We start from the raw sequence: 24,378 nt of genomic DNA, 5'->3' as shown, positions 1-24,378 counted from the left end.
GAACAAACATCTGTTGATCCCAGATAGGGCCCCAATGACAGATGCAATAAATGATCCAGACAGGTCTATTTTATTGAAATAATAAGTTTATTGTGAATACTTACAAGATCATGGTGTGGGTCAGGGTTAAGTATTGTGAATACTTACAGGATCAGGGTTATGGGTGTGGGGTCATTCAGAGATTCATCTGTCTGTTTATTAATACATTTTAAGAAAGCAGAGGTTTTTATTCACATACTGACACCAGCTATAGACATGGGACTTGGGGTTCCCAAAGGCATCCCCCAGACACCTCAGTTTGGGAATCCTAAAGGCAGAGTACCTAATGTTACATTCTATTTACAGGCAAACAGAAGGTCATCTGGTACAAAGCAAGCTTTAATTTATAGAAACAGACAAAGAAGGCTTGTTAAATTTGTGCCAGAGTAGGAAATCACAAAAATTAACCTTTATCTGTCTTTAACATTTCACATCTCATATCATTTTATAATTCAATCTCCGTCCAAAGGAAAAGTGAGAAGCATAACATTTTTAAGTATTGGAAATCCACATTCAGATCTATATTGGAATAATGACAGATAGCCACAAAGTTAGAGACTTCTGTCCTATGATTTCAGCAATTGTTTCACTCCATCTATTCATTTTTGCTGCCCAAAAGGCTGTGGTCTTTACAGAAGTATTCCTGAGATCTTCCTTTGAGAACTCATAGGGTATCAACAATCTTTGATCTCAGTTTATTATTTCATAACTCCCATGCACTCCCTGATATGTGTGGAGGACTCCTTGGGCTGTGAGAAACGGGGCCTGATAAATCACTGTTTGAAGATCCACTTATCAAATTCTGTGCATGTCACATTCTGCATTTATTTTCCTTCAGGGTCTTAGAAAGAGGTAAATGTTGAGTGCTTTTGTATGCTCATATTCTCGTGGAGTATGAGGGGTTGTAGGACCCACACTCTATGAAAAATGGTGAGTTCATGAGGACGTATTTTTTCCATACACTTTTCACTTCAGACCTTGGTCATTGATGCTGCATTTTTAGAGGAGAGGAGTAGTTAATAACACCCAAGAAAGCACTTCTGCATGCTCCTTTCAAATATCAATGTATTAATGAGAGATATGGTAAAAATTCTCCCACACAGCAGAGTCAGATGTTATGTATCACTATGTTCCAGTCACATCTCATTCTTGCTCTATTCTTCTAGTTCTCTCTTTAGTGCTCTCTCTTTCATAAAATCTTTCTCTAGATGTTAGTCTGCTTTGAATGTGAATATACAGTGGAGAATTAGTCACTGGTCTGAGAGTTGAGGGAAAGAACAAGGGTTCAACTGTTCTCTCTGTAAAGTTCCATATCAGTGTCCATGTCCTAGGCCAAGTAAATGAGACCACACACCTGTATTCCTCCAGCTTCAGTTTCTCATGCTACTCAGATGACACTCACTGCCTTCTTCCTGATATATAGTCAGTTTTGCACAGCACCGAGAATGCATGAGGAAAATGTGGAAGCCAACCATCATGAAGAATGACAATATAATCAGAGTATGCAGGAGCCCATGATTATCTGATGGAACACATGAATGTAATGAATAAGGTGGCAATCTTAGGATCCCTGTAACAGGTTGCCTAATATTTAATGATAGATGAATAACTAATGAACTATTAATCTTTAGGATAAGATTCTTGATGAAGCTACTTTTCTTATTTAGAAAGCTAATTTTCTAAATGCACACAGTATTAAACTGACTCCTATGACTTTGCTTTTGATCTCTATATTAATGCATCTCTCAAAGCTCAGCAGGAAAGTTATATTTGCAATATATGGTGATCAATACAGATATGCACAATTAGCCAAAGTGCAGAGAATAAAAGACTGTGAAATGCTTGACTCTATATGGGCCATTTACATGACATCTAATTCTACAAAGTCTCAGTCTTAATTGTGAAAGTGATGGACCAAAAATTATTGAATGAGTTTTATGGTAACAAAAAAGAAATAATATCTTCTGGATACAAGAGGGCAGCTGCATATATGAACTCAAAAGCAGATGTGACAGCATGCACAAGACCAGTACATATGCAAGCTAGACCAAATCCTAGCATGCATTGAGGATGTGGACATGAAGTCCCACCCTTAGTCAAGGGGCTATAAGCAAATGATAGCTGTTGGGAAAGTCAGTTTCAAGGGAGTTGTGACAAGTAAGTGACTATGCTCCAGTGAGAGGCCACTCATTCACAAATATATGGGCATCACAAATTGAACTTCATGGATAAATAAGATAACAGCTGGGTTGATTAGGTCCAGGAGGATTTGAATAAGAGGTTGTATATAATTAAAGCTCATTGGTTGAAATCTCAAAAAAATAAGCAAATCAAATAAAAAGAAATATGGATCTACATGGCATATGTCATGTAACTATATGTTCTGCATTTTCTCAAATGAAATTCTAAGAATAAATATAACAAGTGCTCTATATAGTATGAATGGATGTAAGGAGGAACATTCCAGAATAACCTGTGCTCTGTTTCTGCCTGAACTACAAACACCATATAGTTTACCTGTATGTTTCTATGGCTTCAGAGTATACAATTCAAGATGGGCAGTCTTTCATCTTCCATGAAGAACTGGGCAGAGGGAAGGTATTCATACAATGCCATTGCCATTGTGCAAAATTCCTTAACCCTTGGAAACTCCAACTCCTTGAAACCTCAATTTTTATCTCTTACAGCTTACTTGCAAGTAATTCTATTTCATGGACTTTTGCATAAGTTTTCCATCTCATCACCCCTATGCCACTGACAGAAAAATGGCAGGACACAGTGTAAAGGTCACATGTTCAGTGTCTTAATCTGAGATTCATACCAGTGTTCATTGAATCTCCCATGGAATTAATATATCTACAACACCACTGAACCAACATTAACTTCTCTCAAAGGGAAAAAGTGTCCATCACAGATAGATTTTTATAATTGGTAATGTTCAGCTTGCTTCCTACCTTTTTCAGGCCAGATCATCCCTCTCCTGAACTAATAGAGAAGAATTATCACTTCACTGTTATTTGGGAGTCAAATTTCTCCTTCACTTCACTTACAGGGGACTCAGGTGAAGACATTAGGGATTAAGAGTCCCCATGGATCCCATGGTGGTCCTGAATAACTTCTGATTTTGCAGAGTTTTAGAATCAGAGAAGAGATGACTAGGCAAAGATTCAGAGCTATGAGGCAGCTGACACAGCACATGAGCCAAACAGATTTGCTTACCTACAGTTTTACATAAAGAAGAGGAATACTCACTAGTTTTGGAGTCTGGTTCTGTGCATGAAGAGCCCTTTCCAGATGAGTTTACTATGTAATGGGAATAAGAGAGGGAGAGAGAGAGGAAGAGAGAGAGAGAGAGAGAGAGAGAGAGAGAGAGAGAGAGAGAGAGAGGTGGTCAATGCTGCTGTCTGTCTTCCTCTTATTGAAAGTTCTTTCAGGTTGGTCAGTGACTAGCACCCACTTCACCCTTAGTTCTGAGTGTCAGTGTTATAGGATGCCTTTATATGGTTTGCTTAGAGGATGGCACTCTGTCCTTGGATTTCAATGTGTGATGAGACAATAGGAATACTGTGGACATATCTATATGATAGAGATATCAGGGGGCTGATCCATCTCTGCTCTACCCAACTCATCCCAACCTCATCCATTATAAGTCTTTCCTGGCCACTTTCTATATTTGTGTGTACATACGATGTCCTGGTGTGTCTGGCCAAGCAAGGTTAGGACTGTTTGGGATGCTCCTTGTTTATTATTTTGTAATCTGATATCCCTACTCAAACTTCACCTGTTTTTATTAAAAAAGTTTTTAAGTGATATATAATTATATCCCTTCCCTCTCCCTTTACTCTCTTTTGCACTTCCCAGGTATCCTTCCTCCAAGTTTCTCATTCCATGCACCACTCTTAAGTTGATATTCTCTTTTTCTTTAATTTTTATATTTTGGATGTGTTATATGTGTTTATATATTGATATATTGCAATGTGATATATATATATATATATATATATATATATATATATATATATATATATATATATATCGCTGAGTCCCAAATTCCAAGTTTTTACAAAAGATTTTCAGTTGAAATATAATTGTTTCCCTTTCCCCTCCCTTTCCTCTCTCCAGTCCCTCCCAGCAACCCTTCCTCCAAGCTTTCTCATAACCTCACAACACTCTTAAATTGATAGCCTCTTTTTCACTGAAAATTATTGTTACATGTATATCTAAAGATATGCAAATTCACACATATTTGTACATATGACACATATACATGTTCATATATATGTAAATATACATATATGCATCACATGTGTATACACACATATAAATGTAGCACACACACACACACACACACACACACACACACAGACAAAACATTAGGACTCACAGCAATCCTTCTCTGTAGCTCCCAATGCTATTTTCCCTTTATCATCACTTGGAGGATTCTGAGACATGGCTTCAGTATTTCATTAGTCACAAAATATGAAATATATATGAAGTTTTCTTACCTGTGACAAGAAGGTAGATGGGGTCACTTGGGATGGACCACACATTGGAAGAGTTCCTAAAAGAGCCATAGCATCTATAGTTCCCTGCCTGGACTACAGGACCAAGAAGGAAGTTGGGCTGGAATGTCCCACTGTGGTTCTGCACTGAAGGCAGCCCATGTCGCTTGGGTACCCCTTCTCTTGACAAATGGAACATGTCAAACTGAAGGTCAGACACACAGGACAAAGTCATGTTCTCTCCTGACATCACCACAGGGCCCATCATGACTGACAGAGAAGGTTTCTTATACAAGCCTGGAAGAAAAGAGCCAGATATAGTTAGATAGTTACCAGTGTTGATTCACTCCTCAGTGTTCCCTCTACATGCTTCTATTTTTTATCACTCTCTGCATCTTGACATCTCCCTCTCTCTATTTCTCCATTTCTCCTCTCCTCCCATTCTCTCCTCTCTCTTTTTATTTCTATGTTATCATCTCTAGTCTATGACCTCTATGTGGACTCAAATATTTTATGCCGATTTTTTATTATTAACATTTTCTGCCTCTATTTGCATTGGTTCAATCAAGCCTGTGAGGAGGGGACTGGATCTACCTGGACTGAATCTACCAGGTTGAACTCAGTCCTTGGGGGAGTTTTTGCCCTGGAGGAGATGGAAATGGGGGGTGGGCTGGGGGAAGGCGAGGCATGGGGGTGGGGTGGGAGGGGGAAGAACAAGGGAATCCATGGTTGATATGTAAAATTAAATTTAATAAATAAATTTTAAAAAATGAAAAAAGTTTGTTTTAATGAGCATAATTAATTTTATCTAGCAATAACCATTATGAAATATTCATATGCATATATATTTTATGGTTCCTTAAAAATATTTCTTGATTTTTTAAATTGAAATATAATTATATCATTTAATGTTTTTAAAAATTGTTGTTACATATATATTTATAGATGTATAATATTAACATTATTATTCTATATTATACCTCAACTTTTTCTAATCACATTCATCTAATTCATCTTCTCTATATTTCAGATCCAATTATTTTGCAAGTCAATGGGTTCAAATAGAGTAACTTATAATTTTGTTTTAATTAGCATACCAAATATTGGTCTTCATTACAACATCCTCGTACAACTCCTTTTGTTCATTTTCTTCCCTCTTCCCTCCTTGTACTTGATTTTCTTATCTCTTTACTCCCCTCATTTCCTCCCCCATGTCATACAATCTTCATTGCTTTCCCATCCCTCTCTATGAAAAATTTTCTTCCTCTCATGGTCACTTGCTAATTTCATTATCTTTAACGTTGCCATCCTATGTATAATGAAAATCTAGAACCTAATATCATCCTGTTCTTCATTCTTGTATCTGTTTACACACCTGTGTTAATCTCTCTTTTCAAAGTACAGAATATTCCATGATTGTGTATATGTCTCTTGAACAGTGGCCATGGTGATCTTTCCTCTGTTGTTCCTCTTAGTGTGTGTACTGCTCAAGTGTGATCTGTCATCTACTTCCCAAGCACTTAGTTCAGAATTTGGTTTTTGCTTCTACCTTTATAAGAATTCTACCAAGAGAGCCCAGCATATCATGTGTCTGACAAGCTTTGTCTTGACATATTTAACATCTGCTATAATTTTTCCATCTCTACTTTCAAAGTTTCTATTCAGGCTTCTGTCTTTTTGTAGTTTTTTCTTAGCACACATTCCATATTTACTAATTCCCAGTCTTTTCTGGGTTCCACCTGTGTGAAAGCATTAGGATTCATTAATAACCAGCCCAATTATGTATTTGGACTCAGGTCAGACACATGATCTCTCTGGCTCTCTTAACAGACTTCTTATTGAGGTAGAAGTCAAAATTTTTCTGAATGTTAGTAGAAAGACTTCATTCTCTCTGGTTCATATTCTGCTCACCCAATTGCCATATTCTGTGTATCTCTACTTATGACTCATTTGCACCTTTCTGTATCTATACTTTATGTTATAATCAAGTGTCTGTTCTTGTATATTTCTTTTCATTGTCTATACCAGTAAAATACTCAACAAGGTTGCCTTTATGTAAATTTCCCACACTCATTTTCTTGTGTCCTCCCACAGATTTTAGTGTAGAGAATATTTTTCTGTATCACAAAGAGAATGAAAAGTGTGTATGCACCCTCTTACATGTGATCTTTATATCAATGGGGTCACTAGAGTCTGACCACTGATATGGTGAATGATTGTAAGAACCATAGCATTTGTAAGTTCCAGGATGGTCAGGTGTCACAGGACCTATTGAGAAGTTGGCCTGGGAACCCACAAGATGATGTTCTGCAGAAAATTCAAGAGAGTCTTTGATTGTTCCATTTTTATGTGATGTCAAAATGAAGGTGTCAAACATAATCTCTGATCAACACTCCAGTGTCACCTTCTCTCCTAAATTCACCAGGGGAGGTTGTAAGGCCAAGAGGAAAGGCTTCTTGTAGATTCCTAAGAATAAAAAAATTGTACGAACCTGATCAAAATCTCTGTGTCCTTGAAGACCTATGGTTTTTCCTCAATTGGTCTGTGGTCCCTGTTAGTGCTCCAGGGCACTTTTTCTTGTCTGTTTCAACTCTGGACACAAACTCGTCCATCCTTTTGTGTCCATTTCCTACTTATCTGACTCTAGGATTAGTGCAGTATTTTCCCACTGACTTGTTATAAGAATGTGTCTTTTAAACCCTCTTTTTCATAGGCCCTACTGTCTTTTTCTAAGACTGGAAAGTGCAGGAAACATGGCAATATTCACACCAGGCTACTCCATGTTTCCTTTTTATGCCACTTAGGATGAAGTAGAATCCTTGGCAGAGTGAAGGAATTAGTATTGAACATGGTTATCCGGGAAACACTTCTAGCCCTATGCTTGGTTCAAACCACTATAAGGCATTCTGATTCAGAATCAAAAGCATTGTTTCCTCTCAACATGTTGATGAATTAGCATCATGACTTCACTGATCTCAGATCATCTCTTCCATGCTTCCTAATTTGCCCTCGACACGAGTTCCTATATTATTTTCCAATTGCTAACATATCAAATTACCACAAATTTCATTCCTAAAAAGAATACAAGTTTGTGGAGATTAGAATTCTGAAAAGCGCAAATGGCATAAATCAGGTTTCTTCAGGGGTAGTAACTACTTAAATCCCTAGGAAATTTTCCTTTTTTGACCTCCAGCTTTCTAGAGCCTCATGCTTTCCTTGGCACTTGGACCTTTCTTCCATGTTCAGAGTTTGTGACAGGGTGTTTCCCTCATGATGATTTCTTTGGCCCACAACTGAATTTTTCCCTATTTTTTTACACCAACCCTTGTAGTTCTACAGACCTGGAACAAGTCAGGATATTCTTGCATCCTGATATCAGCTTGTTAAGATCTGAATTCCATCATCCAGTCCAACTTTTCCTTGACTTATTTAATACACAGGAAGCCTTAGGGATTGGAAAAATGCATGACCTTGTACGTCTTATAATGCCTAGAACATTATATATTTCTCTGTGTTGAATATTCCTTTATAAGTCCAAACTTCTTACTAACACTATTTCTGAAAATTCCAGCATTGGGAGATTTGGGGAAATGAAAGGCACCCTAAACATCATCTCTAACCTGAAATTATGATCTTCACAGGATCACTGTTGGCTGAAATTCTAAAAGTGTGACGGAGATTAAAACCATAGCATCTGTATGTCCCTGCATGTTCTGATGTCACTGGATCTAAGACAATTTTATTCTGGAATGATCTTCTCTGGATCTGAGGGATAGGTTTACCATATTCTTTGTACACCTTGAATTTGTAATAGTCACTATGAGAGTCACATCGAAGTTCCACATGCTGTCCCAAAGGAACAATATGGCTTGGCCAGGCAGAGAGTGAATGCTTGTCATGACTTCCTGCAGAGGGATACACAGAGAAAATATTTAATGATGCTCCTTCATCCCTGAGAGCTGAGTCTCCAATTTTCTCTTCTTTGGGTTCCTTTGTATAACACTTTTCTCTGAATTGAAACATCCATGCTTCAATGTAAGAGGCTGAAATATTCAGGAGATTCAGAAAGTAAACAAACTTTCTCTGTCATGGAAAGGTGAAACATTCAATTCATCAGTGGCCCTCCCAGCTCTGTAGAAAGAGTGAGACACTGGACCAGCTGAGCTCTGAGTGCTAATGTCTAAGACCTGTTGGGCTGCCTGCAAGTTGTGCACAGACCTCCAGGGTTTTGGCTTCATGATAGTCACTCATATTGGGGTGTGCTTTAAGTAAGGTTTGAGTCACCCTTGCTTCTGTGCATAACCCCTAATTCATACTGCTATCAGTAACTTAGTAAACCCATAGATTCACAGAGTTATGCTTTTGTTTCCACAGAAAGCCAGAGGCTATGGATTTGTTCCAGATTAAGATGCATCAGGTTTGACCAGCCAAGACCCCCTGAAAGGTCTCCGATGACACCATGGCCCAGATGATCCAACATCCAGAATGGTTTCAAGGCAACTGGCTCCCACAATACAGCCTCAAGGACTACCCCATAGGCCTAAAATTTTCTTTGCGTCCCCATAAGATACTGCGCCCCCCTCCAGCAGGAAGTAGTAAGAGATGCTATGCCCAAATTCCCAAATATACCAAGCTGGCTTATAGGTGGAATTGGCTCACTCCCCCTCTAAACCCAGACATATTGCTTTTAAAAAAAATGGTTAAGAGTTTCTTGTGTCCCAAATCAGAAGAGCCCTCTGGTGTGGGACAGAGAAAAACCAATATTTTTATTTAAAACAGGTTGATTATAAATGTGATCTCCTTCTAAAAAAGAAAAGGGGATATGATATAGATATATAGGAGGATATAGAGATGACAAGATAAAAGGGTAGATTAATAAACCTACTTTTGAAGAACAACTTGTTTAAAATGTTTTGCATTGGTATAAATTTTAGTTTACTGATACAAACTTGAAGTTAATTTTGTTATACTGTATATATATATATTTCTATTCTTGTTTGAGGTATTATGTTTATGTAACTCATTTAAAATGGTAATGGATAATTAAAATAGGTTAATAATTAGTCATCTATGATAATCATATTTGTAGCCATGTTAGTTAAGTCTTCTAAGTATACATAGATATATTTCAGATAGATAGGTAATCTTCAAACACTTCATAGACCTAGAGAATATGGCATTTAAATAACTTAGAATTCTGTTGACATGAGACACAGTTGCTCCTGGATGCACCAATTGATCCCGAGAGAATGTTGGGCTTCTAAGACATTTCAATTTGGAAGTTTGTCTTTTTGGCACAAATGGTCTACTGGGCAAAGAACTGCCCTTGCCTTGATGGCTGATAGTACAAATGCAATGCTGTCCTTCCTGGACAAGCGGGACACAAGGAAAGGGACCACTGTACTCTGCCAAGACAGGGTAAGATGGTCTTTCAGAATTCCTGCTTCTGAAAATGGTCTGTCAGATACTCTAGGCCTGTAGCCAATTTGAATGCACCAACAATGCTAAAAAACATTAGGTGACTGTCCAGGCTGCCAGCTGTCTTGGTCTACTCTTGCAAGATTCCTAAAAGCTGCTTACAACCGTCTACCATTTCTCAGGTACCATTATGTTTCTTCTCAGGTCTTTGATATGGTTAAAGACTAGATAGTTGTAACTTCCTCAGTTATGATAAAAGATATGTTAGATATAAAACCTTAAACTCACAAATATAAGATAGACAGGACATCTTCTTTAATATTGTAACTGTAATTCATGCTCGATAATTGTTTTGTTATATGTAATTTTACCATGTTAAAGTTAAAACCTTCCTTTTTAAAAAAAGAAGAAAAGGGGAAGTGCTGTGGATATCGCTCTATATAAATAAAACACTGATGGCCAGTGACTAGACAGGAAGTATAGGCGGGACAAGGAGAGAGGAGAATTGGGGAAACAGGAAGAAGGAGGGAGAGACACTGGAGCCACCGCAAAAAGAAGCAGCATGTAAAGATGCTGGTAAGCCACCAGCCACGTGACAAGGTATAGATTTATAGAAATGCGTTAATTTAAGATATAGGAACAGTTAGCAAGAAGCCTGCGATGGCCATACAGTTTGTAAGCAATATAAGTCTCTGTGTTTACTTGGTTGGGTCTGAGCAGCTGTGGGACTGGCGGGTGACAAAGATTTGTCCTGACTGTGGGCAAGGCAGGAAAACACTAGCTACAGATGAGTGTGAGAGACTGTGGTTTTTAGAATAGTTATGGTCCATATAGACTCTTCTGTTTAATTGCATGGCGCATAGGGAATATCACTATTAGGAGGTATGGCCTCATTGGAGTAGGTGTGGCCTTGGTGGAGGAAGTGTGTCACTGTGGAGGCACACTGTATAGTCTCTTATGCTCAAGCTATTAACAGTGTGAAACACAGTCTCAGTCTGCTGCCAGTGGATCAAAATGAAGAAATCTCTGCTCCTTCTCAAGCATCATCATCATGACTGCTTACACACTGCTAAGTTTTCTACCATGATTTTAATGGACAAAAACTCTAAACTGTAACTCAGCCCCAATCCGATATTTCCCTTTATTAGATTTTCCATGGTCATGATGTCTCTTCACAGCAATAGAAACCCTAAGACAAGACTGTAAGTGTTTTCCAACATACCATATATATGATATATCTTTCATGTTAAGATATTCTTTTTTTTCTTTTATTTTACAATACTATTCAGTTCTACATAACAGCCACAGATTCCCCTGTCCTCCCCCTTCCTGCCCCCTCCCCCTCCCCCAGCCCACCTCCCATTCCCACCACCTCCAGATCAAGGCCACCCCCGAGGACTGAGATCGACCTGATAGACTCAGTCCAGGCAGGTCCAGTCCCCTCCTCCCAGATCAAGCCAAGCGTCCCTGCATAAGTCCCAGGTTTCAAACAGCTAACTCATGCAGCGAGCCCAGGACCTGGTACCACTGCCCAGATGCCTCCCAAACAGACCAAACCAATCAACTGTCTCACCTATTCAGAGGGCCTGATACAGTTGGGGGCCCCTCAGTCCCTGGTTCAGAGTTCATGTGTTTCCATTCGTTTGGCTATTTGTCCCTGTGCTTTATCCAACCCTGGTCTCAACAATTCTTGCTCATATAAACCCTCCTCTTTCTCGCTAATTAGACTCCCAGTGTTCCACCAGGGGCCTAGCCGTGGATATCTGCATGCAAATCAAAACAACTCTGAGATACCACCTTACACCTGTCAGAATGGCTAAGATCAAAAACACTGAGGACACTTTATGCTGGAGAGGATTTGGAACTCGGGGAACTCTCCTCCACTGCTGGTGGGAACGCAAGCTTGTTCAACCACTTTGAAAATCAATATGGTGCTTTCTTAGAAAATTGGGAATCAATCTCCCCCAAGATCCAGCTATACCACTCTTGGGCATATACCCAAGAAATACTCAATCATACCACAAGAGCACTTGCTCAGCTATGTTTATATTAGCACTGTTTGTAATAGCCAAAACCTGGAAACAACCTAGATACCCTACAACTGAAGAATGGATAAATAAATTGTGGCACATATACACAATGGAATACTACTCAGCAGAGAAAAACAATGACATCATGAGGTTTGCAGGCAAATGTATGGATCTAGAAAAAATCATCCTGAGTGAGGTAACCCAAACTCAGAAAGACAACTATAGTATGTACTCACTCATAGGAGGATACTAGATGTGGAACAAGGATGACTGGACTGCTACTCACATCACCAATGAGGCTACCTGTAAATCATGTTAAGATATTCTAACTGAGAATTTTGAGTTTGGAATCATGAGGTAAATTTCATCATGAAAATATTATAATTAAAAAAGAAATTACACCAGAAGTGTAGCAGGAATGGTTAGTGTGATTGAGATGATAGATCACAATTGATGCCATCAAGGGAGCAGAAAATGACAGCTCTTGATTCACCAACTCTAGAAATCTAACAATATTCAGATTAAAAGTATATCATGAATATTCCAAAACTCATGGAGAGAGAGCCCCCAGGACCATATAATTGAAAAGATGAGGAATGAGTCTTTTGAACTACTTTGCCCTTTATGTACTTTTGTAAAAATTTTCCTTCACAGAAGTTATACAGGCTCATGTTTTTACACTAAAATTGATAAGCTAGAGGCTGTTAGATACTTCCTCCATCATTTGGAAGCTCCTTTTATGTGAAATATATGGACTCTACTATAGCGTAGCAACTTGTTTATTTCTATTTATAATAGATTTGGACTCATAATGGTCAGCCCATGAATCTTGTTCATTTATCTGTATCCACCTTGTGGATATTCCTGAGGAATGAGACAACAACTAGTCTCTGTATTCACAACTATGTAGACTCCAAGGTATACTACCAGTCAGGTCTGCTGGACATCTTGCAACACTGGCTACCCAGCAGTCATTATAGACCCTAGCCAGGGACTATTCTTCATTGCAGAGTGTTTTGAGGCTCCTTAAAGCAGCAGGAAGTACATCCAGGAACAGCATCTGATCTCAAAATACATGAAGGATCCCAGCTGAAATACAGAAGCTGACACCAAAGTCAACCTATCCAGGGTTACAACAAGTTGACCTGACTACTATCACCAGTTATACTAAACAGTAAATGTCTATTTACCAACAGTGAACTCCTTTATATGGCAGAGGAGTTTATTATTATTAGTGCACAGTCATCCACGTATAAGAGCATAAGAATTAAAATCAGATACGTAAAATATTACAGAGAACAATGGTGAGGCTCAAGAAGTAAACACAAAAGAAAGAGAAACCTATAAACCCCATGATGAATAATTCCCAGAGTGTGTTTTAATTAAGTTACAAGTCTAAGAAACCACCACCAAAACCTGGGCAGAATCTACTGCTCATGTGCAGGGCAGAACAGTTGGAAAAACAGGTGAAGGCCACACCAGCATGAAGAGCAGATAGGCTGCCCTCCACCACATGTAGCTCTCTGAATCAGTAGGTTCAGTTTCCCAAGACTCAATTATGCTGCCACTGTTTTTGACCTACCACCCGCAAAACTTTCAATCATCATATATGGGAAAAGCATCATTTTCCATGATAAAGTCAAGTTCGACCAATATCTATCTCAAGATCCAGAAATACTAGAAAGACATTTCCATCCCAATAACTTCAACTACACCCATGTAATAACAGGAAATAAATAATTTCACACTAGTAAAGGCAAATAATGGAAGAACATGTATGTTCATGTACTTGCCAACATACATACACACACACACAGAGAAAGAGAGAGACAGAGACAAAGAGAGAGAGACAGAGAGAAAGACAGAGAGAGAGACAGACAGACAGACAGAGAGAGAAAGAGAGAGAGAGAGAGACTACCCCTACCACCACCAAAATAACAGGAATTAACAATCATTGGTCATTAATATTTTTCAATATCAATGGACACAATTCCTCAATAAAACGATCCAGACTAGCAAAATAGTGTGAAAACAGGACCCATCCTTTTGTTGCATACAAGAAACACCCCTAATATCAAAGGTAAATATCACCGCATTATCTCACGTTCAAAAATTTCTAAGCAAATGGATATAAGAAGCAGGCTGGGTTAGCTATTCTGGTATCTAACAAAATAGACTTCTGTGGTGATTTGAAAGGCAATGGCCTGAAAGGGAGTGGGGCCATTAGGAGGAGTGGCCTTGTTGGGGTTGCTGTGGTCTTGCTGGAGGAAACTAAACAGAGAAATACTGGAGCTAACAGATATTGTGTCCCAAATGAACATAATAGCTATCTACATCACATATGGCCCAAATGCTAAAGGATATACCTTCTTCTCAGCAACTCATGATTTTTTTTTCAAAAATTGACCGCATACTCTTTCACAGAACAAGTTTCTACAGATATAAGAAAATTGAAATAACCCCTGTATTATATCAGACTACTACAGATTGAAGCAGGAATTCTAGGAAACAGAAACAAAAGAAAGCCTACAAACTCATAGAAAGTTAACAACCCTATACTGAATGAAAAGTGGGCCAAGACCAAAGTAAGAAAGAATTGAAAAACATTACATAGTTCAATGAAAATGAATGGAATGTACCCAAACCAATGGGATACAATGAGAACAGTGTTCAGAGAAAATTTCATAACTTTATGTGCCTACATATATAAATTTAAGAGATTTCATATTAGCAACTTAACCACACACCTGAAAGATCTAAAACAAAAAATATCAAACACATCCAAGACAGCAGGAAATAATCTAACCGAGGGCTGAAATCAACAAAGGAGAAACAAAGAAAATAATATAAAGGATCAATAAAATGAAGAGTTCATTCTTTGAGAAAATCAACAGAATGGACACCACTTTGCTGTGGGATGTTCTGTATTCTCTGAATGTGTGTTGCTCCAATTAGTTGATAAATAAATGCTGATTGGCCAGTAGCCAGGCAGGAAATATAGGCAGAATAAACAGAGAAGGAGAATTCTGGGAAGAGGCAGGCTGGGTCAGGAGATGAAGGCCTGCAGTCCAGGAAGCAGCATGTAATGGCAAACAGGTAAAGCCACAGAACACATGGTGACAAAAAGGTTCACAGAAATGCGCTGAGTTTAAGTGATTATTTTATAATCTGCTGCGGGTTCCATGGGGCTTAGCTGGGAAATTTTTCAGCTACACCATCTGATCCAAACTAACAAAAAGGCAGGCAGAGAATATACAAATTAACAAAATCAGAAATGAAATAACAACAGACATCTAAGATAACAAAGGCATCATTAGGACACACATTAAAATCCTGTAATCCACATAATTGAAAAAATCTAAAAGAAATTAATAATTTTGTCATTAGCTATCACTTTCCAAAGTAAGATCAAGGTCAGATAAACAATATACGTAGCCCTATAACCTCTAAGGAAACAAACAGAAGTTCTCCATAAAAGTTTCCTAAAGAAAAAAGTACAGAGTCAGTAGATTCTAGTAAAGAATTCTTCCAGACTTAGAAGATCTAATGCCAATATTCCTTAAATTAATCTTTGAAACAATAGTAACATTGTTTCATTTTATGAAAGCATGGTCACTCTGATACCCAATCCATACCAAGATTCAATAAAAATATAATTACAGGCCAAATCCTCATGAACATTGATGCAAAATATTCCATTAAATACTAGTAAAATGCATCCAATATATATCAAAAAGATAATCCACAGTGATCAAGTAGGCTCCATCACAGAGATGTATGGGTGTTTAAATATATGAAAATCTGTCAGTGTAATCCACCATATAATTCTGAAATTCCTCATGATAAAGAGATATCAGGCATACAAGGAACATACTTACATATAACAAAAGCAATATACAGAAGGCCTTTAGTCAAAATCAAATTAAATGGAGAGAATCTCTCAGCAATTCCACTAAAATCAGGAAAAACACAAGACTGTTTACTTTCTCTGTATATATGAAATTTGGAACCAAAACTACACAGATAAACACTGTCTTAAAAAAACAAACCAAACCAAACTAAACCAAACCAAACCAAACCAAACCAAACCAAACCAAACCAAACCAAACCAAAACAAACCAAACCAAACCAAACCAAACCAAAACAAAACAAAAACAAAGAAAAACCCCAGAAAACAGAGAGGTTGATCAATACAATGTAATTGAAGACCCAAATGTAAATCTGCAAAGCTATGAATACCTGATTTTTGATAAAGAAGACAGAAATATACAATGGAAAAAACAAATTATCTTCAACAAGTGATCTAACTGATGTCTACATGCAGAAGAATGCAAACAGATGGCTATCTATCACCCTTCAAAACTAAAGTTTAAGTGGATCAAAGACGTCAACATCAAACCAGATATATCAACAGATGGGAGCAGATGCAGAGACCAACATCCAAACATTAGTCCGTGCTCCAGGAAGCTCAAGGAAGATGGTAGGAAGGATTGTAGGAGCCAGAGGGTGAAAGTCATCACCAGAGCATGACCCAAGGAATCAACAAGGATGGGCTCATGGCCTTCAGTTACAGAGACTGAAGAGTTCATCAGGGAACCTGTATGGATCTAAGATAGGTACTCTGCATATGAGTTATGGATGTAGCTTGGTGATCTTCTTGGACTCCTAGAATTGGGACTCAGTACTGTCTCTGATTCTTATACCTACACTTGGGATCCTGTTCCTCCTACAAGGTTTCCTTGTCCAGTGTTGATACAAGCATATATGCCTAGGCTTAGTGTTACTTTTGTGCTTTGCTCTGTTGATATCCCAGGGATCCTTGCTCTTTTCTGAAGGGAAATGAAGGAGGGGTGGATATGGGGAAGACAAGTAGTGTGTGTGTGTGTGTGTGTGTGTGTGTGTGTGTGTGTGTGTGTGTGTGTGTTGGAGAAGTGGAAGTAGGAGAAACTGTGGTAGGGATATAATATATGAGAGAAGAATAAAAAATCCTTGTCAGTTGTTAGGAGAATAAAACACACAAATAAAGCATTGGGGCTATCAGCCACAGACAAAAGAGAAAAAATGCCATTTGTTTTTATGGGTCTGGGTTACCTTGGTCAGTATGAGATTTCCTAGTTTAATCTATGTCAATACTAATTCCATTGTTATTTACCTTTGAACAGTATATTCCACAGAGTACATGTGTTAAAATTTCATTATCTATTCGTCAGCTGAAGGACATTTGGGTTGTTTCCTTGTCCTGGATATTGAAAATAGAGCAGCAAAGAACATGACTGAACAAGCATTTATGCCATAGGTTGTCAAGTTCTTTGGATACATTCCAAGGGGTGGAAATGATGTAATATAATAGTTATGTATGATTTTCTCCAATATATTAAATTAACAAAGAAAATCATCTTTTATAAAAGAAAAAAGATGCAATCTAACTATGAAAAAAAGAAACTCTGGGTAGAAAATATTTTGAAATTTTGAAATGAATCATCAACAACATAAAATTTTTGTAAACCACCCCCACAGACAAAAATCAGCTACAGAATTGGAAGAATATATGGGCCAGCTTGATGTCTAAGTGGGCAAAGGGTCTTTCTGCCAAGCTTGACTCTCTGAAAACCATCGCCAGGACTCACATGGTGAAAAGAGAAAATTGATTCCAGCAGGTTTTCCTCTACCTCCACACTAGTGTCATGGTGCAAGCACACACACACACACACACACACACACACACACACACACACACACACATCCACCAAATAAATGTAAAATTTAAAATTTTAAGAGAACATTCCAACGTATATTTGATTATAATATAGGAGAATGAGTGAGCTTAGATCATGCATTACATGATACGTCATGTAAATACAAAACCTGAATGAAAATAAATTGAAACCATCCAAATACCAAATTGCAAATCATAAAAATTCAAGAAAGGGTAAAGCAACATTGAGGTTTACTTGGGATGATGAAGGTGGCATTTAGAATGAGTTTTTGGAGCAGAATGAATATTATTAAAATATTATATGAAACTCACAAAGAAATTTTATAATATTTACATAAAGACAGAAAAACAAAGCTTAGAAAAAAGGAGAGAAAAACTTATTTTGAAAAGTTACTGTACAACACTCTGAGACATGAAGAAAACTGAAAATGGTCAGGTAAATGATGGTCAAATGACATGAAACACATTCAAATCAAATCATCAAGATCACCGAGCATATAATCGTCATGAGAGAATGTGGTGGTATTGTGTTCCCCAAAATATTGTGTACCTTAATAAACTTATCTGGGGTCAGAGAACAGAAAAGCCACTAGTTAGGCAGTGATAGCACACGCCTTAATCCTAGCATTCCAGAGGCAGAAATCCATCTGGGATCTCTGTGAGTTCAAGGCACATTGGAAAGAGCCAGGCATAGTGACTCACGCCTTTAGTCCCAGGAAGCAAGCCTTTAATCCTATGGAGTGGTGGTAGATAGCAGAAAGGTATATAAGGCGTGAGGACGAGAAACTAGAAACATTTGGCTGGTTCAGCATTTGGCTGGTTAAGCATTCAGGCTTTTAAGCAGCAGTTCAGCTGAGAGCCATTGGGATAAAGACACAGAAGCTTCCAGTCTGAGGAAAGAGGACCAGCTGAGGAATTGGCAAGGTGAGATAGCTGTGGCTTGTTCTGTCTCTCTGATCTACCAGCATTGACCCCAATAACTGGACTCGGGTTTGATTTTATTAGTAAGAACTTTTAAGATTCATTCTACAAGAGATCCTGACATCAGATTGACAAAAGAGGAAAAGAACATGGGTGACTTCCAGTGCAGCTAATGCCAGACTTCTGCGTGAACACCTACAGGACACAGGAGACCAGGACAAGCAGCTGAGTGGAAAAAAGAAAAACTCTGCCTATAATTGTCAGCAACACTCTCCTTCAGAGATGAAGTATATAAAATTTTATCAGAAAACCTGTAGCAGACAGACTTCCTCACAGTAAGCTCAGGAAAATCTGTGGAATCCCTCATGCTGAAATAAAGGCTGGTCATATGTTACCATGTATTTTAATTGCACCACTTGAGAGACAGAGGTGAATATCTGAGTTCACAGGTAGCCTGCTCTACCAAGTAAATTCTAGGACAGTTAGGGCAACACAGAAAAACCCTGTGTTGAACAACCAGAAATTAAAAGTTTATCCAATATACGTTGATGCCTGACTCAGCCAAAGGCTGTGTCTGGGACAATCTAGGAGAGAGCTGATGGACAGGGTTCAGAGTCCTAATTTCACAATTCAGAAGGCTCACCAACAAGTCACTCACAGAAGCCAGCAGCCAACACCCTGTGATGCCTGCTCTCCTGTTAGAATGAAACCTATCCATTGCAATGGATAGTATCTCAATATTTAAAGATGGACTCACCTGCTTGTGCCAATGTCCTGAGGATTAGGAAGAGACCTGGAAAGAAAATCTCATGTTGAACTCATCTTTCTTTTTCAGTAGCCTGGCCATCTGACATCCCTATCTCTCTTGTTCTCTGTGCATTAGAATCAGAGCTTACCTAGTTAAGATGAACTCATGTAGTAATATAAACCATGAAGGACAGTGTTTCTGCTGTAGCAGATTCAGCCTCCCAGGATGCTATTTCCACCCTGTTATTGCACACCATCTATTCCCAGCAGGACTCACCAGTACAGATCAGGTTTAGGAACACAGACAGCATGGTGCTGCTTTGGCTGACAAGTGGCAGAACCAGAATAAAACATATTGGGTGTCGTAAGAGGCTTGAGGCATCTGCCTGACCACAGCTCAGAAAGCTTAACAACAGAAACATCCGCCCTTGTTGCCACGTTCATTAATTTTGTGTGTGACAGGGTTCTCTGTAGCCCTGGTTATACTGGAATGCACTTTGTAGACCAAGCTACATTGGCTTTGAATTCAAAGCACCACTAGAATCTGCCTCCAGTGCTTATAGTGTTTCTCTAAGTTAAAAAAATCTCTTTTGCCATTGACTTTGTGGATCATAACTTCTCTGAAATGGTTAAGGCTTTAACTTTTCAGCAGAAGTATTTACCATGACTACAAGTGAATTGCATAATGAATCCATCATCTTTATGCAAAATGGTTAAATCTGATTATTGTTCTCAAACTTTTGATGTGTTCTCTTTGCTTTTTAAATTAAGACTCAGTGTTTCCTCTGGCATTCTATACACATGTCCAATCATTATTTTTATATTGTAAGAATAGTCCTAATTGTCAGTAAAATGATTATACTGAATTATTCCAGTTTCATGTTATCGATATTCAGTTTCTTAATTAATCATGTAGGTATTTACAATAATAAAATACCAATTTTTAATTATAAAACAAACAAAGCAAGTAAGTTTTTGCTTCATTTGAAATTAGTTTTAAGAAGTTGAAAAAAATATCAAAAAATGGAGAATATTTCATGCTCATGTATCAGTAGGAGTTGTATATTAAAAATGCCCATCCTATCAAAAGTAATCTAAAGAATCCCATCTAGGCAGTCATATCAAAATTTCAACATAATGCTACACAGATCTTAAAGTCAATTTCAGCTTTAATGTAAACACACATAGAAACTAACAGGATAGTTAAACTATCATGAACACTAACAGAACTGCTGGAGGTCTCACCACTCCTAACTTCCATTCATTCTGTAGACCTACATTAATAAACACACCACAGTATTGGTACAAGACAGACACATTCATCCATGGAATCAAATTGAAGACCCAGACATAATTCCAAACATCTATGCATATCTGATCTTGATAAAGAAACTCCTAACATTCACTGGAAAAAAAAGACAGTATCTTCAACAAATAATTTTGATCAACCTGGGTGGCTGCATGTAGAAAAGTGCAAATATCTTCATACTTATCAATTGCAACAAAACCCCAAACAATTATATCATTCTAAAGATGTACATATTTTCCTTCTAGATACATAGAAATGTAGCTTTCACACCTGAAGGGAAAAAATCCTTTGACTAGCATCAAACAAACACCAATAAAAACCCCAAAACAAAAACAATAGAGAGAACAGATGATTATGAGGTGTCGAGGCCTAGCTGATCTATTACAACAGAACTCCTGCACCTAAGGCACAGGCAACATCATGCAAGAAGGGAAAGAAAGATTGTAATAAATAGAGTAAGAGGATGTTTGCTGTGAGATGGCATCTGTTAGAAATTTAAATATAAAATCATGTAAATATAAATAACATTATACACATTAATCTGATTGCATTCATAAAATTAGGAATATATGTAGATATTGAAAGGTAATTAAAAATAAAGATGAATTTGAAAGAAGAAAATGGCTGTATGTGAGAGGTTGAGAGGATTAAGGAAAGGAAAAATGGTTTAATTATGATTTATTTGAAAAAGTATATTAATAAAAGTTTTAAGGTTTGAAATGTAGATTAGTACATAAGAAAAAAGCCTAATAATATAATAAAACATTGCAGATACTAAATATTACATATGCATACTATACTTCTAGGATTTCTGTCCTATTTCAAATATTCCCAATTCTTTGCAGTGTTTTGCATCTTCTTGGCCTCTGATAAAATCTTCTAGAAATATATCATGAGAATATTGATGTTTCATATCTATGTTCATTATCAAGAGTAGTGTATGTCCTACTGAAATAATGAACACGTGCTGTAGAGTCAGGAAAGAGCCGTGTAAAACAAAAATGTCTGAAAATTGGCAAAAACAAGTTTTCAAATGTTACATATTAAACATTCTCTGATATTTCCAGGTCAACCATTCAACAATGAAGTGAAACAACACGACATAAAAATACATTTCTGGTGCTCTTGGTAAAGAATGGTGAGTGTACAGGGCTAGAGAAATCATTTATCCATTAAGAGTGTGTTCTGAACTTGCAGAGGACTCAACTTCAGTTCCCAGTGCTCACAGCAGGAGGCTCACAACTGCCTGTGACTCCAGCTCCAGGGGATCCAATCAGTGCCCTCTTCTGCCCTTACAAGCACCAGAACTCCCATGCACACATTCACACATCATTTAATCAGTGTGTGCTCTCATACTATGCTAAAGCAGACTCCCCTTTTACAATTGCCTTTTGCCATTTACCAAGGACCATAGCTTGGTTTGTGTATCAGAGTATTTGTGGCCTCAGAAAATACCCTGTGTTTATATTTGTGGAATAACTTGAGTAATATTGGCATCTACTCTTTGAAATTCTGGTAGAATTCTGCACTAAATCTAGGTCTTTTTGCTGGGGAGATATTTTATTGACTGCTTTGATTTCACTTAAATTGATTATCTAATCTTCATTTAATCTTTATCCTGTATAAGTGTTGTGCATAGAGATAATTGTCCATTTCTTCTAGATTTTCCAATTTGGTACAGAACAGGTTTTTAAAGTATGTCCTTATGATTCTCTTGATTTACTTTTGTCTATTTTTTATGTCCCATGTTTGTGTCTTATTTCTTAATTTCGAAATTCTTCCATTGGTTTAGTTAATTTGGATAAGGGTTTGTGAATCTTATTGATTTTTCCCAATGACTAAAATTGTTTTATTGTTTTTTTGTATTTATTTTGTTTGTATTGCATTAAATTCAACCATGAGTTTGATTATTTCTTGCCCTCTACTCCTGCTGGGTGTGATTTCTTCTTTTTGTTCTAGAGATTTCTAGTGTTGCTGTTAACTTCCTTGTATTATACCTCTCCAATATTTTATTTATGTATTTAATGATCTGACCATAAGTTTGGGTATATCCATTATGTATGTCACTGTGACCTGTAATCATGTTTGTATCTATTTTTCTAGCACCTATTATCTATCATCTATGAATCTATTATTTAATCTACCATGTATCTAGTCATCTTTGTATTTTTTATGTATGTATATATGCATGTATGTATCTATCCATCTATCTATATCTATCTATCATCTATCATCTATCTATCTATCTATCTATCTATCTATCTATCTATCTATCTATCTATCTATCTATCTATCTCTTAATATCTATTGTCTGTCTACGTACATATATACCTATTAACTATCCATCATCTTTTATCTCTTCTCTTCATTCTATCAATCAGATGATCTGTCAGTCAATTATTTATGTATTTGTGATTTATTAATCTATCTTTCAGTCAACTAGTTTTGCACATCTTTCTTCTACCCATTATCTATTTACCTCTGCTTGTCATTCTGTCTGCCTATTATAGTCTTTTAAATATCTCTAAATATCATGTTTTTCTGTATATTCACAACATATTTTTCTTTTCAAAGTAAGCACCATCTTGAGGATTTCCATGGAGTTTTCAGTCCCTCAGTCTCTTCTCAAGAATTTTCATTCATCATGCAACCAAGACAGTATGCCATGGGTTGAAGAGAGGCAACCAAGCTTCACAGTTCCAGACACAATCACAGTCACCTTAGCAGAATGCTAAGGAGATTAGACTATCCTTGCCTGCCACTAAAATAAGTTAGTATTCCAGTTAAGAGATAGTCTAGCTTTTGTGGGAGTGCTTTCTTCCTTGATAACTCGTTTTCATTAAGGTCTCACTGGGATACAGGAAGGTGTTTTTTGTGGGTTCAAATGCTGATATAGCTGCAGTCCAGTTAGCTTAATGTTTGTGTGCCTTCAAAACCACAGGTAATTATGAGGCAGTAGGACCCACAGGAGGTGTGCGATCTCAGTTACAGACCACACTTTTCTAAATTCATTACTTCAAATGCAAAATAAGCAGTTCTTTTTTGAAATAATTAGTTGGTCTTGTGGGGAATTGCAGAAGAAACAAAGAATCCTTCTGTTTATATTTCCAGCATGAAAGGAGGATTTCCCTAAAAATGTCTAAAGTTTCTCAAATTCCTGTCTATTTTTTCTCCTTATATTTAGCCTAGGTTATACCAGAATTCAGTCATGGAGCAGATGCTAGCCTCAAACTTGAGTTAATTCTCTTCAATTCTGCCCAATTCTAGGAATATAGATGCTCATTCTGACACTTGTCCGTAAACATGTTTATCTTTATTTTTATTTTTAAAGGAGAAACGATTTGTTTCACTTACAGTTCCATCACCCTGGGTGAATCACAGGGACTGTCACTCGAGAGATATTTGGTTAATTTGGACCCACAATTAAAAATAAGATCAAGGAGTATTTCCTTATACTGAACTGTTTGCTTCAATCTTAAATATTTAATTACTACCTACTTAGGAAATGATGCCACTCTCTAAATGTTGGGCAGGTCCCTTCACACCAATCAAACTAAACAGGAAAATCCCCCCCTAGACATGCCCATATGCAAACTCTCCGTGATTTATGCAACTCTTAGACGCTAGAAATTATTCTGTATTCTGGCAAGTTGATATTTTAAATTAAATTCACACTAGCAGATATACCAAGATAAT

General features: G+C 37.4%; 1 pseudogene; it reads right to left on the bottom strand.

The window, feature by feature from the left end:
* Positions 1–19,790, bottom strand: LOC114684194 (annotated as a pseudogene).
* Between the last annotated feature and the right edge of the window lie 4,588 nt (positions 19,791–24,378).

Source organism: Peromyscus leucopus, chromosome 1, assembly GCF_004664715.2.
Source record: "Peromyscus leucopus breed LL Stock chromosome 1, UCI_PerLeu_2.1, whole genome shotgun sequence".
NCBI classification, from domain to species: domain Eukaryota; kingdom Metazoa; phylum Chordata; class Mammalia; order Rodentia; family Cricetidae; genus Peromyscus; species Peromyscus leucopus.
Note: the sequence above shows the minus strand (reverse complement) of the source record. Positions and strands in the feature narration are given on the sequence as shown.